This window comes from Trachemys scripta, chromosome 1 (assembly GCF_013100865.1).
Source record: "Trachemys scripta elegans isolate TJP31775 chromosome 1, CAS_Tse_1.0, whole genome shotgun sequence".
Taxonomy (NCBI): domain Eukaryota; kingdom Metazoa; phylum Chordata; order Testudines; family Emydidae; genus Trachemys; species Trachemys scripta.
In genome coordinates this window covers 155,386,426-155,399,305 of record NC_048298.1, presented here as the reverse complement: position 1 = coordinate 155,399,305, position 12,880 = coordinate 155,386,426, and the positions used below count along the sequence as shown (strand labels likewise).

Below are 12,880 nucleotides of genomic sequence, written 5' to 3'. Positions count from 1 at the left end.
AAATCAGCATTAATGGTCCAGCAAGGTCCTCAGTGAGCTCCTTTACCTTTGCTGCATTCTTGGAAATGACTTAACCATTTTGGTTTAAATTTTGCCCCAAAAATTTACTAAGGGAGACACCTGGTCTGTAACATTTTTGAGCAGCTAATCTGGCAAAGTTATAAGCAACTGGTACTGCCAGCCCTGACTATAATATATTGGTAGCATGTAGTATTTGTAGCACCCCAGTTAAGATCAGGGCACCATTGGGCGAGGCACTTACTGTAAAAACACATAGGTAGACGTGGTCTCTGCCACGTCAACATAATTCACTTCAGCAATGCTGTTTGAAAGGTTTTATATTGTGTTTAGTGAAGTACAGCTCTCTTGTGAGCTGAGAGCATGTTAGGGAAATCTTTTTTCTTGCTGGTCGTGATAATTGTAAATAAACATTTTTAAAGCCCACTGCAAACAACATGATTGTCACATCTCTACATATTCATTATTTATTTCAATTAATATATAAATAGAAAGCACCTATCCTAGTTTTCGGGCAGTTGGGACAAACTTCAGAACTGTTTATAGATGCATCATTTGGCCTATGACATAAATCAATATTAAATTAATGCATTCAGGTCTTAGTATTCATTTTAAACAAGGCTGTCTAGAGGAGTGCCAAAGGAGCAGAAAGAGTGATTATAAGCAACTGTTCATGAGTAGACGGGTGTAATAATGGTTAATTTGTCTAGTTCTATTCACCAATTAACATCCACCATGATTTGCTTCTAGACACATAAGCTTTAGTTACATTAAATCATGTTTTTTCTGCAGACAATTTAATAGCTCAATTAAGAGCTACTGTGGTAAAATCAATAAATATGTAACGAGATTAACTGTTTAGAATATTTAGATTTGTAAATATTAAACCATTTATTTAGTGTGAATTAGTGGATTTGAGTTGCCCCCCTCCCCATTTTAACTAGGATGTTAATTTTGGCTGATCATCAACTGTCGTCTTTGTAAACTGTTACCTACCTAACATACTGACTTACTGAGTGTTCTAAAGTAAGTCTTTGGGACTTGTTCAACATGACTTTGTGTATGGTATCTCTTCATCTATATGGGGAATGGAGATGTATATAGAATATGTGATATATAATGTGTGTGTGTGTGTATATATATATATATATATGTATGTGTGTGTATGTATGTATGTATGTATATACCAGGGGTCGGCAACCTTTCAGAAGTGGTGTGCTGAGTCTTCATTTATTCACTCTAATTCAAGGTTTCACGTGCCAGTAATACATTTTAACGTTTTTAGAAGGTCTCTTTCTATAAGTTTATAATATATAACTAAACTATTGTTGTATGTTACGTAAATAAGGTTTTTAAAATATTTAAGAAGCTTCATTTAAAATTAAATTAAAATGCAGAGCCCCCCGGACGGGTAGCCAGGACCCGGGCAGTGTGAGTGCCACTGAAAATCAGCTCGTGTGCCGCCTTTGGCATGCATGCCATAGGTTGCCTAATCCTGGTATACACACATTAAAGCTACAACACATGTCATGGCATTGTTTGTTTTTCCCCACCTTACTCCATCATTGTTTCTTAGTGTGACCTGAGAGATGAGCACACACTTTGGTTTCCATAGACATTCAGTGTTTGTCTTCTTTACACTATTGATATGGGTTTGAAGACTAATCAGGTTTTATTGATGTGGATGCTTACCATTACGCCGAACTAAGGCTGCTAACCAGTATCACATAGAACATCAGATAGGTAGGACACGTTTTATGGGCTGGATTTAAACTGGAGACTTAAAGATGAAAGGTTCCATATGTATTACCTAGTACATGAGCTATGAAGTCTGCCCACAAAATCAATGTTAGTCAACACTTCATATTTATGCTAGTGCTCTCTAGATTTTTTTTTGTTAGCTTGATGCTGAGCTCTGTATAAGCATACAGAGTTTATGGCCACTTGTGGGGAAATGATTCAGGCTTTTGGATAATAGCACAAAACTGATCTCATTTTAAAAATCCAATTCCTCTGAATTAGCTATTCTATTTTGTAAGGACTAAGTTTAACTTTGGTTACGGTTCTTTCTTTGCGATAATAGTGATTACATATTTTCATCCCATGGATAGTCTTGTGGTATAGTGGCAATGAGGCCTATTCACATTAGGCACTACCTCAACAACCTCAATTTTTGTACTGGGGGAGCTGTGTAATGTTTACTGTCTGGGTAACCAGCTTTTTGGCTTGTGGACTGCACAGCCTCAGACATCTGAAGAACCTTTAGTGCTTATTGTTAACCAAGGTCAGCTTATTTTGGGTATTGAGTGGCTGCTTTTTAGCCACCCCAAATATAGTCCATTGATAGAAGACCTGATCGGGAATTAGACAGTTACATACCACAGCAGTTTCTAACTGGAGAAGAGGCGAGAGGGGAAGAGCTGCTAAGGAACGAAGCAGTACTCTAGAAGTAGTACTTGTGATCTAAGAGTTTCCAATGGCAAGGATTTTCATTCTTTACCTACCTTGTTTTTTTTCTTTTCATCATTCCTCCTATAGAAACAGGAAAAGGGAAGGAACACTAATAGGGGAGGCTTTAAAATTGTTTTTAAATTATGAGGGGAAGAATGAAGGTGTGAGGTAACACTTGTGAGCAACTTCTTTTGTTTCAGCAATCCCCCGCCCCCTTAGGAAACTTCCAGTTCTTCAAGCACTGAGATTGTATGATGCTCTCTCAGCATTTGGCAGAAAAGGACTGGCTAAGCATTTACCCAGAGGATAAATGTATGAGTAAGTTCTTTCCTGTTATTGGCAAACTCAGCTTTTCCAGGATTCATGAAAAAATGGTAATTGTGTATAAATGACTCGTTATGCATATATGAGATGACACAATACAATTTACATTTACGCAGTGCTTTTCATTCAAAATTCTCAGAGTATTTATTCGTTTGTTAAACCTCACAGTACCCGAGGGAAGGAGGTATTCTCATTTCCACTTTACAGGTGGATAAACTGAGGCAGAGAGAGTTTAAATGACGTTCCCATGGTGTTTTGGCAGAACTAGGAATTAGCACCCCAATTATTCTGACTCCCAGACCCATATTTCAGACACCGGACCATGCTCCCTCCCTTCCCATACTTTTAAAAGTGATTTCTACACATATCTCAGAGTTGAACTGACCCCCTGAGGCTAGAAACAATTTTCTCTCACAGGGCATACTGGCAACGATCTTCAGTGGTTTTTACTTCCCTCAATGCATTAAGTAGGGATAATTTAACATTAAATGGATGTATCCCACACACCAATAATCTACAATTACCTAGAATGGGACACTGGTCCACCTTTGGTTTTGTCCCTTGTTGTCTCCCTCTCCCCCACCCGTTTTCTGTCTATAAGACCAGAAGAAAGTTCTAGGGGAGTAGGAGGAAGGAATGAGGCTGGGGCCAGAGTGGCATCAGGTTGCAGAAAGTGAAATGTTACTGGCTGGTATCACAGATGGTGGCAGCCCCATTATGTATATCTTCTGACATTCGTCCTAGGTAATTTATGAATAAAACTCCAGTGCAGTCCTGATCATAGCATTTCTTACAGCATTGGCAGTTGGTGATTGACAGCCTGGCACTCATGTCAGAAGGAGATCGTATTTCATTCTTTGCAGGAGGAAAGCTGTCAGGTATTGAAGAAATGTGTTAATTTGGAGTTGAAGGGGAAGGAAGAGATACTCAGCATTTATAGAAGAGGCACAGTTAGTTTTATTGGCATGTCTGTGGTTCTAACCACCATGGTAATGGAACATCTAAAAATACTATATTAATGAAGAGAGACAAGGTGGGTGAGGTAATATCTTTTATTTGACCAGCTTCTGTTAGTGAAAGACAAGCTTTCTAGCTTACACCAAATTCTTCTTCATTAATGATTCTGCGAGATAAGGAAGTGTTATCCCCTCTTTACAGATTGGGAAACTGAGGAACAAAGGCTAAGTGACATACATGGTCACACAGGGATGGTGGATAGCAGAGCCAGGGAGAGAGAACCCAAGCCTTCCTGACTCCAAGGCCTGTTCCCTAGCCCCAAGACCATCCTTCCTCCCTTACTGAGTGCAATATCCTGTGAGTCTTACTGTATCCGGAACACACGGATCTGAAATGTTTATTTTAAATATAACTGATCATGGGAAATGAACTTTGTGTGCTTTGGATTTTAAAGCTTGATCAGCTTGCTTTTTATATTTTAGAGTTTAAAAAAAATCATCAGTTCACCTTATGAATGTTCTGCAAACTTGCTTCTAAATTCATAAACACTTATGACTTGCAAGTTTCCAAGTTAACTGAGCTTTCTTAGTGTGTGTGTGTGTGTATTCTAAATAGAAATATTATACAGTGGCTTATTTTTTCTTTAACAGTAGATTGAACTACTTTTGTTTTAGACATGATTTACAAAACAGTGTTTGCTGATTAGCCTTGATATAAGGACATTCTAGATCTAATAGACTTCACTCTGGTGCTTTCTTTATGAAAGGGGGATTGTGTTGCATTTTTTAAACTTGAAAACCTGGCAGCATGAGTGATCACATAACTTACTGTGGCAGATTGCTGCCTAACAAATATGTACTCTTGTGCAAAGATAAAAATCATTTATTAAATGCATCAAAGGAAGCAACCTCATAGTAATCTAATTTTCAGCATGATGTAACTGCACAATTAAACAGTCTGTCATTCATATTGTACCTCTTAGAAAATCTGACTTCTCTTGCACACCCTTAGAGATTTCTAGGACTATATAGACATTTATTGCAAAACGAGAGGCAGTGCAGTTACTTTAATCGAGGCAACTGGTCACATACAACAGAAGCTGCACAGAAGTGACAAGAATGGACTCTAAAGAAAATACACCTCAACTCCGATATAACGCGACTCGATATAACACGAGTTCTGATATAAGGCGGTAAAGCAGTGCTCTGGTGGGGGGGGGCTGCGCACTCCGGCAGATCAAAGCAAGTTCGATATAACACGGTTTCACCTATAACGTGGTAAGATTTTTTTGGAACTCAAGGACAGCATTATATCGAGGTAGAGGTGTAATAGGGAGGCAGATGTGTGTTGTCAGTTTATCAGTAAAAATTAGACTTTGTAGTAAAAATTATCTGATTTATTTTATGGGACATTTAGTGATTACAAAGATGGAGGAAGACATGGGGACCTCAGTTTCGCTTTGTATATTTAGGTACATAATGGTCCTATCTAATGACTATGATGACGAGTGTATTCTCTGGGGCTTTTTGATCTGTAGATCTCAGAGTGTTTATCATTGTTCCCATTTCAGAAACTGGGAAACAGAGGCACAAAAGTGTACTAGTTTATCAAACATACAGCACATCAGTGGCAGGACCAGGAATAAATGTTGGCACAGCCAAGTTTTTAATGTTGTTCCATGCCAAGCATGCTTAAATTTCCTATTTTATAGAGACTGAGGGGTAGAACTTCTCTTTACAAATCTTTATTACTTGCTAGTGCCACTCTAGCTATTACAGTTGACATACCATAATATTTTCTTTATAAAGCCCTATTTTCAGATTATTATAATGGAGTGATGAAAATTCCTTCTGGGCTGAAGTGTATGTATCTCAGATGGATTTGTTAAATATAAAAAATAAATAAATTAATGGAGATATCCTGTCTCCTAGAACTGGAAGGGACCTTGAAAGGTCATCGAGTCCAGCCCCCTGCCTTCACTAGCAGGACCAAGTACTGATTTTGCCCCAGATCCCTAAGTGGCCCCCTCAAGGATTGAACTCACAACTCACATTGGTTTAGCAGGCCAATGCTCAAACCACTGAGCTATCCCTCCCCCAAAGGGATTTGTTTTAGAAAACTGCTTCTGACAAGGAATTGCTTCATAATGTAGGCTAATTGCTTTGAACATTTATATACTCTTACAGTTAGACATGAAAAAAAGTATAGTCTGTGGAGAAGATCCTCAATTGGTGCAGGTCAGCAGAGCTCCATTGACCATCATGGATATCCCTTGACTGCTCTGGAACGCTACCAACTGAAAATTTGACCCTCCATAGATTATCTATAGTTAAATGTATATGTTCAATGCGAACAAAATACAGCCTTTACTGCAGCATACAGGGTTTTTGTCAAAACATGTTTCCAGAATGCTCATTGATTCTGTGTCAGTGCTTTAGGACTCTATCTCTGTGTAGAAGTTGAAGGTACTGAGTGGGTTCAGGTGGGCTGTGGAAACTCAGTCTGAACTGGGAATGGAAAAGTCTAATTGTCTGTGTTGGAGATCAGGCTGATCCAGCAGAGGAGTATGTGCATCTACAGTAGGTGTTGGGCAGGTGGCAGATGATACGGGGGAGGAGTGAGTCATGAGGCCTATAAAATGCAGTCTATATACAGTTAAATAGTGGCAAGATATTCCTAAGTATTACCACAGAGTAACTGTTTTCTGGTATAAGATGATTGGAAATTTGTACTTCTGATTTCAGTGTGGCAATCCAGAAAAAAGGATGTGATTCCCTTCCTGCATCATGGCTTCCTTTGTTCTCCCATGGATTACTTGGTCTACACCTAAAACTTAACTTGACCTAGCAACATCAGTGAGGGCTGTGAGAAATCCCATACCCTGTGCAATGTAGTTAGGTCAACTTCACCCCCAGCGTAGACACAGCTAGGTCAAAAGAAGAATTCTTCCATTGACCCTGCTACTGTCTCTCAAGGGGGTGGATTTACTGCAGTGACGGAAAAGTCCTCTGTCTCTGTCGTAAGTGCATGCTACAGGGCTACAGCAGTGTGGGTGGAGTGCAGCAGCTGTGCCAGTGTAGTGCTTGTAGAATAGGCATACCGTCATGTTCTCACTTGCATTGTGCCTTCTGTGAAGTACAATATGGGATTCCTATATGAATTTGGGACTTTGGAAAGAAGGGCAGTCTGGATCTATAGAGAACTTAAAAAACCAAGTGTTATCTTCTACACCAGTTCATTATTAAAATAGTTCAGTATTTGCGTCCTTAGCATTTGAGCACCTCACAGTCATTAATAGAACTCCTCACAACACTCCTGTGAGGTAGGGATGTATTAAAAATCAAGTGATTTGCCCAGTGTCATACAGGACATTGGTGGCTGAGCTGAGAAATGAGAACAGGTCTTTGGAATCTGTCCAGTCCCTTAGCCACTAGACTATCTTCCTTACACTATGGTTTATTAACCCTAATTAATGCAGGGGAACTACAATCATGTATTATAATGAACTGTGCTCTGTTTATAAGATGACAGTTCAGTTTTCCAGCCCATCACCACAGCTTCAGTTCCTGAAAGAAGAAAAGACATTTTCATCCAGGGTGAAATTCACTGCACTCACAAAAAGCAGGGATATTTAGGCTCCATACAAATGGAGTGTGGGACTGTTCGGGAGAGGAAATTAACACCTCCAAGCCAGCACCAGGGTGCCCGTATGCTTAAATAGTAGTTGTAGACCCTGCAAGCCAGTTACTTCTGGAGCCACATAAATGTGGTTTGAAGCCTCTCTTTTCTGGTCTGCACTTAGTATGTGGCTACTTGGCTGTCATGGAGAGCCTTCCCACAGCATTCAGGGAGTGCGCAGCCATTTCGGTAGAGCAACTCCATAGGGAGATCCTATGTGTAGCTCCTCGGGGGGGGGGGGGGGGGGAGATGAGGGTGGTAACAGATTTTCCAAATCAAGGTGAATTGCACCCCCCAGAGAAGAAAACAAGAAGCACTAAAGTCCAGTCTGTCTTCTATGTACCGCCCTTAGATAACACATTACACCCCATCTCAGTTTTAGCTTCTTATCCTTCAAATATAAATACCATAAGCAAGATTCTGGCCACCTGATCCATCTGCTGAGGGCTGCATTGGTGGTATAAGGCAGGCAGAAAGCCATCTTATTCAGCTATTCCTCTAACATAGAGGAATCCCCAGATGATGTAGAATCTGTATACTTGGCTTCGTGGTGCCTCTTTCCTTCTGGCCACAACATAGGGGGCATATTGGGAGCATAGTGGTGAAGTAATGGCTGGAGTTCTGCCACGCTCTGGCAATCCCCTGCTGTAGTAGAACCTGTAAGGGGGACTGTGCAACTGAGCATGATTTAGAGCTGCCCCAAGATTAGGGAAAAGCGACGGTTGATGTCGAGACCTTTCTGCCTTGCCACTCTTAGCTGTGCTGAGCGCAGCAGAGACGCTAGCTCTACAGTTGATAGTAAGCTTTGGCAGGGTTGTCCCTTAATTGGTACACATTTCTTGTGTAGTATTTCAGGTTTGTTTTTCCTTCATTATTCAAGTTGGTTAAATTATTAGAAGGGAATCGACTTAGGTTTGCATTTGTCTGTGTAAACAAGAATGAGATTAGTTTGCCTTTTTTAATATAAGGGAATTCATACCAGATTTTAAGTGAGGCATCTTACATTTATAACTCCTTATGGTGCTGTCACTTTGGGGGAAATGTTATATAATCTGAAAAGTTATTAATGGAAAAATCATTAAAGTGAATTACAACCCCTGTTGTGTTTGGGTCCGTAAAAACATCACTTTAATTTTGGTATAAGATTACTAGTCCTTTATCATGCAGTGATGGTGACAATGTATTGCTTTCTTTCATATGATGTATTTGTAGATGTATATGGTAGACAATTTTGCCCACTAATGTTACTGTTTTCTCTCTCATTCCAATGCCCTGACTACAAGTTTTTATTTAGAATCATAGAATTTTAGGATTAGCAGGGACCTCAAGAGGTCTTCTAGTCCGGTTCCCCGCATTCAAGGCAGGACTAAGTATTCTCTAGACCATCCCTGACAGGTGTTTGTCTAACCTGTTCTTAAAAACCTCCAATGATGGATACTCCACAACATCCCTAGACAATTTATTCCATTACCTAACTACCCTGACAGTTATGAAGTTTTTCCTAATTGTCCAACCTAAACTGAACTTGCTGCAATTTAAGCACATTGCTTCTTGTCCTATCCCCAGAGGTTAAAGAGAACAATGTTTCTCCCTCCTCCTTGTAACAACCTTTTATGCACTTGAAAACTGTTATGTCCCCCTGTCAAGGCTGATTCCCCACTCTGGCACTTCAAGTGCAGAAGGTGGGGGTCTGCAAGGACTCTAAAAATTAATACTGGCAATTCCCAGCTTGTATTAAACTCCCAAGGTTACAGCTTTTCTCTGACCTTGGATTGGTAGATGCTGCCACCCCACAAGTGCAAAACCCCTTTGAGAACCCAGGAAGGCGCACTTGAGAATTCCTTCCTGTGGGGTACCCTCAAGACCTGTCACCCCTTCACCGGGGAAGAGCTGAGAAGAAAAACGAAGGAAATCGGCTGTTGCCACCAGTTAATTAAACATGGGCACAAACCTCTTAGGACACACAAATCCAATTCTGTTCTTAAAAAAAGTAAATTTTATTAATAAAAAAAAAGAAAATACATCTGGGACTTAGGCTTTTGCTAGATTAAAAAAAAATTACAAGGATTAAGCATCAAGAATAGCTCTCTCTTGAGGTCCAGCTTAAAGGTTACAAGCAAAACAAAAGCACCTGGGCTTAGCACAGAGGAATCCACAAGCCATAAAGAAATAAAAGGGATAAACCTAATCACGTCTTCCTAGACATTTCCTGATCTACTTACATATCTGGAGTTTTAGATGAGCAGTTTCTAGGTACGATGCTGATAATTTTTCATACCTGGCCCAAGCTTCTCACAGCATAACTGCCCCGTCTGCTTCTCCCCGAGAACGACAGACAAAAAAGGACTCTTTGTTTGAATTTTAAAAAGTTCTAGCCTTCCCATTGCTCTTTTGGCCAGGTGCCCACTCACTTCCTTTTACCTATGCATAGCAGTGAGACTTTTTAACCCTTTACAGGTAGAGCAATTAGAGAATAGCTACTAAGAGGGATTTTATAGCTGCTGGCTGGGTGTTCGTTAGAGGGAGCTACCCCTCCTCCCCTTCATTTAACACACACCCCCTCAGTCTTCTCTTCTCCAGACTAAATAAACGCAATTTTTTCAATCTTCCCTCATAGGTCTTGTTTTCTAGACCTTTTAATTGTTTTTGTTCCTCCCCCCAGACTTTCTCTAATTTGTCCACATCTTCCCTGAAATGTGGCACCCAGAACTGGACACAATACTCCAGTTGAGGCCTAATCAGCATGGCCTAAGCCAGTGGTCTCCAACCTTTTTACGCCCAAGATCACTTTTTGAATTTAAGGGCAATCCATGATCTACCCCACCCTTCCCCGAAGCCCCGCCCCACTCACTCCATCCTCCTCCCTCCGTCATTCGCTCTCCCCCACCCTCACTCACTTTCACCGGGCTGGGGCAGGGGTTTGGGGTGCTGGCTGCGGTTCGGGGTGCTGGCTCTGGGAGGGGGGTTGGGGTGTTGCCTTCCGCCTGGCGGCACTTCCGGTGGCTTCCGGTAGACGGCGCAGCAGGGCTTAGATAGGCTCCCTTCTTGCCCCAGCCCCATGCCACTCCTGGAAGGAGCCAACGCTCCTCTGCAGCCCCTGGGGGGGGTGTCATGTGGCTCCGTCCACTGCCTCTCTCTACTGGCACCACCCCCACAGCTCCCATTGGCCACAGTTCCCTGTTCCCGGCCAATAGGAACTGCAGGGGTGGTGCTTGCAGGCAGGAGCCGTGTGCGGAGATCCCTTCTCCCAGGGCCACGGGGGTGTGCTGGCTGCTTCTGGGAGCAGCGTGGGATCAGGGCACACAGGGAGCCTGCCTTAGCTTAGGCCAGTGGTCACCAACCAGTCGTTCGGGATCTACTGGTCGATCCTGGAGACTCTCCCAGTCGATCGTGGTTTCCGGTGGTGCAGTGGGGCTGCCGCTATCTACTGTGGATTCTTCTGTAAAATATGTATTAAGTATCTATTGCACTAATTGTGCTTCAAAAGTTTATTGATGAAAACACTAAATAAGAGATGGGCATTAATATATTTTCAGTGAAATCAAAGAAAAACTTTTTCCTTTGAAAATAATACCTCTGACTTGAGTTGTTTGCAGGTCAGAGCCACTGTTGTATAATTAAATGGCTGCCTGATCATAGAACAGACACTAATACTTGTCCTGTGTTCAGCATGATACTTTATCACTTGCCTCACTTTCAGCGCAACTTGTCCTATTGAAATCAATGCACTGTTTGACCATGTCAAACTGTCTGTCCACTTAGCTCTTCCCGAACTGGTTGAATCTGTAATGGGCATCAGTCCTCCAGATGTGGAGAGCAGATGGGAAGTGGGAGGAGGATATGACTTAAAAAATATAATTTACGCTGAGGAGGACCCTGGTGGTTGAAAAGGTCACTGTAGATGATCGTTGCTTGCACTGTGTTTCAGGCCTGAGTCCTAAGAAGTAAAAATAAAGAACATATGGGCCTAATTAAAGAACAAAGGAACTAGGGAGTGGAGGAGATGGAGGGGAACAAATCCAGAAAATAAGAAACAGTTGAACACCCTAATTATAGGCATCTGATTTTACTGGATTAATTAGAGACTGCAGAAGAACTAACCCCACAGCCATTTGGGGGGGTGAGGCAAGGCAGTATATTAATTACTTTTTTTTTTTTAAAGACTTGTGCTTTTATTGTAATTCTTTTTATCATCGCTTCCCTGATAGCAAAACCTATAGTTAAAGCTTCAGTTTAGCTTCCATTCTAACTCTCTATTTTCAATTGCTCATGAGTTCTTCAGTATTCTTCTATTTGGGCTGAAATTTTCCATGTTTATTTTCAGTCCTAAGTTGCATGTTCTTTTTGAAAGGCTTTGGGAAATCAATTCAACTATTTGAGTTAGGTGAGCAGGGAAAATATATTTTTTCTATTCTGAAAAATATTTTATTTTGTCATGGGTAACTTCATCAATTGTACTTCTCGTGTATCTAGAAAAATAACTTTGTAACTTAAACTTTGAATTTTTCTCTCTCTCAAAAAAAAGCTACAAGCAATTACAAAATGGTTACACATAGTCAGTAAACAGATTTTATTATGTCTTGGTTTAATTGTTTTCAGCACTATAGAGTTGTAAGGGAGGCTTTTAATTTGTGTAGTTAAAAATGGTTCTTCCCTTAATTTTTAAAGATTAATTAGATACAAAAAATTTATCCAGAGATCTGCTACATTTGTGGGCTGGCCCTGAGGCCTTTACCACAGAGTTAAAAACCCTGGATCTTTCTAGGGTGATTAAGGATATTCTCCTCCCCCCCCCACCCAATGAAAGCTGTGGGGGAGTTTTTCTTCCTAAAGCCTCTTCTCACAAACTCACAAGAAAGGATGATCTGATTTTGAAGGATGCATTGTTCTTTTCACTATACTAAATGGGATTTTTTGTCACCAAAACTAAATTGCTGCTGGTAATGAACTGATGTGAAACCTGAAAATTTACAGAAGTGAACTAGTAGCAAAAGTCTTGATTTTGTTTGCCACTGAAAACTTGAAGGAAACATTAATACTATTAGGAAACTTGAAGGAAACATTAATACTATTAGGCGAGCTAGGTGGTCGCCTAAGGCGCTACAATTTGGGGGGTGGCAGTATTTTGGCGGTGGGACCTTCCGCTGCCTCTGTGGGGGGCAGCATTTCAAGGCGGGACCTTCTGCTGCCTAGGGCGGCAGAAAAGCTGGCGGCGCTCCTGCTTGTAGGCAATCCTAAGATATCTTTTGATTAAAGAACTTTGAGGTCCCATGAACTTTCACAAACAGATGCTAAACAGAATCAAATTATATTCTGTTGTTGAAAGTTGTAGCTTAAAGCTAAGTATAAATTGTCAGTGGAATGTATGTTAAAACATATGAAAAAATATAATAAAATGTGATAGTCAGTTACTGGGGCTTGAATTGGGGGTTCTTTGTTTCCCTTTTATCAG

At 40.9% G+C, this 12,880-nt stretch overlaps 1 protein-coding gene across 5 annotated transcripts in view; it reads left to right on the top strand.

Annotated features, from left to right (window-relative positions):
- The window catches only part of CBLB (Cbl proto-oncogene B), a 194,667-nt gene that overhangs the window by 78,553 nt on the left and 103,234 nt on the right, over positions 1–12,880 (top strand). The gene's annotated exons all lie outside the window — the stretch shown is intronic.